Raw genomic sequence first — 6,756 nt, forward strand, 5'->3', positions numbered from 1 at the left:
TTAGGGTTTACCCAAGGGTTTAGGGTTTAGGATTTAGGGTTTAGGGATTAGGATTTAGGGTTTAGTGTTTTGCTGGCGACGTTAAAAAGATTTTTTTTAATTCTTTTTTCTGTAACTAGTTTTTTTTTTATTTTTTATTTTAAAAATATAATATAACTTGTCAATATTTTGTTTCCTTTTTAAAAGATATCGAATTTGAAATAATGAAATTATATTGGTTGGTGAACCTAAAGGTTCACCCTAGGGGGTGAACCCAAGAATAACTCTTAACAAAATAGACAAAAGAAAAGTACACAGATACAGTAATTATTGACCATGTGGGACCCACCAAAAAACTCTGCCTACGTGTACACTCTTGGAGGAGAGAAATTTGTACTATTATAATATATATATATATATAGATTATATATATATATATATATATATATATATATAGATTTTATACTCACGCGTAGCGCGAATCTGTATTAATAATTTAGATTAGTTTTATAATAAATTTTAAACTAATTTATTTATATAATTTTCTTATCTGAAATATGATTTGTTGATTTTATTTTTTATGTGTATTTATAACTATACCATCTTATTAACTATTTAGTTATTTGTATTTATAAATGTAATAATTATGTATGTAAGCATATTCATAATTTTTGAAAAATATTAATTTGTATTTAAAATATTATATAAATTTCTTGATGCATGTAAATTGTTAATATATTATAATATTTATCATAAATTTTACATAGATTTTATTTGAATAACATAAACGATTGAAATATAAGCATAATATGTAATTTTTCTTTGTATTCTGGAAAAAACTTTACAATTAATGTGTGATTGTTATACATATGTGATAGTATAAAAATTATATTAAAATTTAATCACAATAAATATTTTGATAAAATTTAATTAACATTAAATAGCCTCTGTAAGATAATATAAAAAGTAAAGTAAATATAATGAATTTAGCAAATGTTGTGTCACATTTTATTTATTGAATTAATAATATTGAGAATCTAGAGTATTAGATTTATCTACTACTTGATCTAATTAATTATTTGTATTGTAGTTAAGCTTTCATGATCGGATAATTTATTAAAATATTTATAATTTATTTTTTGCTATAATAGATAATATTTGTTTGTTTTGGAGTTTAAGTGAAGATTTTTAAGATCTTTTGAAAAATATCAAATAATTTTGATAATTGGTTTTTTTAGTTGTCAAATGCTGACGATAAGATAGCAAAAGTCTTAGATAGCGTATTTATTTTAATCTTAAGATTTTTTTTCTTCTAAATATTCAAAATTTGTATGTTTTAGTTTGTTGATTATAATACTTAGATAGTATATTTATATTGATAAATTCATATCAACTGTTCATTCTATCATTTTTATGTTATCTTTCATGCTAATTTATTGTTGGTCTTCGTTATAAATTTTATTTAAAATCTTAAATAACTTATTTGACATGCTTTGTTAGGCTCTGTATTTTTTATCTATTTTATAAACATTGTTCTCTAAATATTTTTTTCGACATAACTCAAGAGAGAGCATCTTAATTTTTATATTTTATATGAGGTGAATCACACTAATGATTATAATAATTTACCATGTATTTATTTTAAGAACAATAATTTTTAAAAATATTGTAAATCTTGTAAATCACATCATGTTAGATTTAATTCAGTATAACTTATTTGGTTAGTTTCTATGAAGATTTTGACTCTAACTGACTAAAAAAATAAGATAATAGTGTTGATTAATATTAAAAAATGGATAATTAAATTTGTTAATATTTTTTGATTGATTGAAAATAATTTGAAACTCATAAATTAATTGTGGATTGGGGATCTCAATTTATTCTCTTACTTAACACATTTGAGAGAGAGAGTGTGTAAATTTCCAATCTTGTTTTTATACCTTCAACTTGTACATAGTATTTGTTATTTGTGAATATTTTCATTAGCATAGAGCCTAAAATTTGAAAATCATGAATTAAATTTATTTACTTATAATTTTTAGAAAGTCTTGCATTTTTAAATTAATTATTAATTTGTATTTATATTTTTATGTTAAAAGTCGAAAAATATTTTATATATTAAGTTAACTTATTTTTAATTATCTACTTTTGTTAACTTAATTAGTTTGATATTGATTTCCATTTTATTCAGAAATAAATATTTTTGGAAAAATTGACATTTTTGAAAATATGAAAATAACCATTTGTCGTAATACGATTAGTCGTTTAAGTCCTATGTGTATACTCTAGAGAGAGTATTGAGGTGAATCACACTAATGATTATAATAATATACATTGTATTTATTTTAAGAGCAATAATTTTTAAAAATCTTGTAAATCACATCATGTTAGATTTATTACAATATAACTTATTTGGTTAGTTTCTATGAAGATTTTGACTCTAACTGACTAAAAAAACATAAGATAATAGTGTTGATTAATATTAAAAAAATTAATGGATAATTAAATTTGTTAATTTTTTTGGATTGATTAAAAATAATTTGAAACTCATAAATAAATTGTGACTTGGGGCTCTCAATTTGTTTTCTTAACATATTTTAGAGAGAGCGAGTGTAAATTTCCAATCTTGTTTTTATACCTTCAACTTGTACATAATATATGTTATTTGTGAATATTTTCATGGGGAAATTTTATGTTTACCACTTTCAAAGTACTATTTTTCATCTTTACCACCACTAAAGAGACATTTTCAAAAATATCTTTTTCATTAAGTGGTAAAGACTCTTATGCTCTTGTTATCTATATATATATAATAAATCAACATTTAAATAAAAAAATCAAATCAAATCAAAAAATTAAAAAATTAAAAAATTAAAAAATAATAAATAATAAATTTTTTGTTTATGTTTTCAAATCATACTTTTTCAAATTCGAACTTTTTTATAAATTTTTCTTTTTGTATTTTTTTCAAATTTCTTTTTGAAAATCAAAAATTATATTTGAAACTATTTTAGTATTTATTTATATATTTATTAGAATCCTAAATTTCACATTCCAAAAATCCTACCACACCCTTCAACTCTAAACCCTAAGTCTAGATTAGTTAACCCTCGGGGTATAAGTGTATTTTACTATTCATTAAAAGTGAGGATAAAAATAGTTAGTGTAAACATAAAAAGTGATATTATTCATGTGGTATTTGTGGTAATTTCTCGTATATTTATTTGTCCTCAGAAAAAAAAAAAAAAAAAGCTAACTGACCATATCAAATTAGATGCTAGGATATGATAAATATTAGTTGAAATTCTGACCAAACTACCTTTACATAAGTTTTGACTCAAGCAACCAAGTGATGAGACAGATATATAACTCTATTTCCGGTTACTCCATTATCTTCTCCTCCACCACCGCGCCATCCGTATCTTCTCTTTGCCTCTTTTTATTGTTTCTTATTTTCTAGTTCGTGTAATGGTTTCTTCTCCTCCTCCATCATCTTTGATGACACTATCAACGTTTTCGCAAATCATTTTTTCTTCCACTATTGGTTCTTATTCTCTAGTTCTGAAGAAGATAAACAGTTTACATTAAATTGTACTATTTTGTTGTGTTATATATATTTTATTTGAAAATATTTAATAGAAACGTTGGTTGTCTCATCCTTCTCTTCCATCAGTTCCGGTAACAATCTCACCAGTTTTTTCTACTAATCATATCTCGTTCCCTCTTCATGATTCTTATTTTTCACCACTGTTAGAAACGTTGGTTGTCTCCTCTTTCTCTCCATCAGTTCTGATAATAATTCTGTTGGAACTCGTTTTTGACAAAATGGTTTTGGACCATTTTCGGTAAGTTTCCGGGCGAAGACGTTCGTCGGAATAACCGTGGACACTATGAAGTAATTTACTCGTGTGTCAAAATTGGAGTTGATTTTGAATGGAAAATGAAAGTCTAATGTGAAAGTATTTGTAAAATATTCATATTAGAAATATGAAGTGATAATCCTCTTGTATATAAAATGGAGAAAATAAAGCAAAGTTTAAAACTTTGTTTATACTGAGAAAGAAAGATATTTGGACCAAACCTAAATTTCAGGTTTTGAAATTTGGTAAATGATTCAAGAAATTAATAAGAATTTAGACTTGTTAGTCTAGTCTTTACTTAATTTATGTGTCTTTATTTTTAAAACTTTGTGGTAAATAAAGTTTGAATAAAATAAAGAAAAAATATCTTTGCTAATTAAATTGGCCAATGTGAAGTAGTGGAGGTATGAATGCAAAATTGATTATGATTTTGTAACCTACGTCTAAATGCACATCCATATAATTATGATGAGAATCTCCATTTTGTGCCAACGTTTACGGTTTGGTCTATGACAAACGTAAGGTTTGGTTAGTGACTATATAATAGTCATTCCTCTTCTCATTCTATATACATACATTCAGATGAACAATGAAAATAAGAAAACAATTCTTCCATGTTGAATAGTTATGTTTATTTTTTATTATTTTGAGTCTGAGAGTACATCACAGAAATAAGTTCGATAGATTATGTTTTTCGGTGATGGTAAACAAAAACAATGCTGCAGTTGTATCCTGGGAATCTGAGCGCTATGAAACCGTCACACTACAAAGCGTTTAAAGATTTAAGGAAAAAGATTAACCATCTCGATTCTGCAATTCTTTTTTATTATTATATTTAGCTATTGTAATTTTAATTTATGTTCCTATTATTCTTTACAAATATCAGTTGTCCTATGGTAGTAAAATAAGGTTCTTACAAATTCCACCAGTTTTTTTCTACTAATCATATCTCGTTTCCTTCTTGGTAATTCTTATTTTTGACCTCTGTAAGAGATGAACAATTTATATTAAAATAAAATATTTTATTTATATTTTATTTTATTTAAAAAACATAGAATTAAAATGTTTTTCTTTCTCCTCTTTCTCTTTGGTCAATTTTGGTAACAACTTCACTAATTTCTCTATAAATCATATATCTTTTCCTCTTCTTCCTTATCTTCCTCTTCTTTCTCCGGTGTTAACACTACCAACGCTTTATGCATGTGTTTCTTGGTGACAACTCTCCAATTTAGTTTTGTATTTTTTATATTTGATAAAGTAGATAATTAAATACATTTATTAAAGAATAAAATTTATCATTTATTTTAACTAAAATATTTTTTTTCAAAATCCTTGAAATATCTTCAAATAATCTTAAATTTTTAATAACAATTTAACAAAATTTATACAAATCTCGGTTTTCCTTAAATAAAAGGAAGAATATCATGTTTACCACTTTTACGGTACTATTATTTATCTTTACCACCGCTAAAAGGACATTTTCAAAAATACATTATTCATTAGTTGGCAAAAGACTTTTATACTCTTGTTCTTTATATATATAATAAATTATTTAAATAAATAAAAATAATAAATAATAAAAAATAATTTGTTTTTATGCTTTCGGATTATACTTTTTCAAATTCGAACTTTTCATAAATTTTTTTCTTTTTCTTTTTCGATTTTTTTTTTTTTAAAAAATTTTGAATATCGAAAATTATGTTTGAAACTATTTTTAAACATTTTTTTTATATTTTAAGTATTTATTTATATATTTATTAGAATCCTGAATTTCACATTCCAAAAATCCTACCATTGGATATAAATGTTTTTTTACTCTTCATTAAAAGTGAGGTTAAGAGGAGTTAGTGTAAACATGAAAAGTATTACTATGAATGTGGTATTTGTGACAATTTCCCTAAATAAAATTATTATATACCATATTCAAAATGTCAATTATCTTAAAATAAGAATATTATTTCTTGTTTAAATTAAAGCATATATCGTAGTTGAAGATTAGTTTGTATATATTTGGTAGAATAAAATTTATTTAGAAGATTTTGAATTAAAGTGTTGGATGAATATTCTCGTAAATTTGATATTGAGAAAATCTTCATTTAATACAACAATATTTAGTCATCTGAAAATAAACTTTATACATATGCATGGTTGTGGAAATGATTTAGTTTATAATTTATATTTCATCAATTTTGTATATTTCGTATATTTATATTAATAAATATATTTATACATATGTACCTCGGACAGAGAATAAAAGGGCGGATAGCTTAGCACGCAGTGCTAGGAAACAACCGTCTTTCGTCGTTCACATGGATGCGGAGTTGTCGGTTTGATTTACAGAGTCAAGTTGAGTCTGTGAATGTATTGTTGTCAAAAAAAAAACTACTTTATATAATTGGTATAGGTGTTATGAACCAGATTGTGGATGTCTCATAACCAAGAGATTATGATTTGTAATCTTTTCATTTATCTATGACGGTGTAATCTCCTATATAAGGAACCTCTATGTTATGAATAAATATACACTTTTCCGTTACTTTTATAACGCGTTATCAACACGAAACTCTAAATCCCTAAGCTAATACCCAAATCGAAAAACCCTAAAACCCTAACCCTAGCCGGCGATTCGACGAACCCTAAACCCCGATCGCGTCTCTTGTTCCCGCATCTGTTCCAGCTGGCGTCCCCGATCAGCTTCAGCCCAAGGCGTTCCTGATCCTAGCTCAGACGTTCGCGACCCGAGAGCAGCTCCAGCATGTGACCTCTTCCTCGTTCGCGACATCATCAGACAGCTCGTGTCCCGTTCGTGTCCAGCTCGCGGCTCAACTTCAAGCAGCAAAGGAAGTCCACGACCCGATAGAAGCGACTCGATCCATTCCAGCTCGCGTCCCGTTCGTGTCCAGCTCGCGGCTCAACT

The sequence above is a fragment of the Brassica oleracea genome, chromosome C2, assembly GCF_000695525.1.
Source record: "Brassica oleracea var. oleracea cultivar TO1000 chromosome C2, BOL, whole genome shotgun sequence".
NCBI classification, from domain to species: domain Eukaryota; kingdom Viridiplantae; phylum Streptophyta; class Magnoliopsida; order Brassicales; family Brassicaceae; genus Brassica; species Brassica oleracea.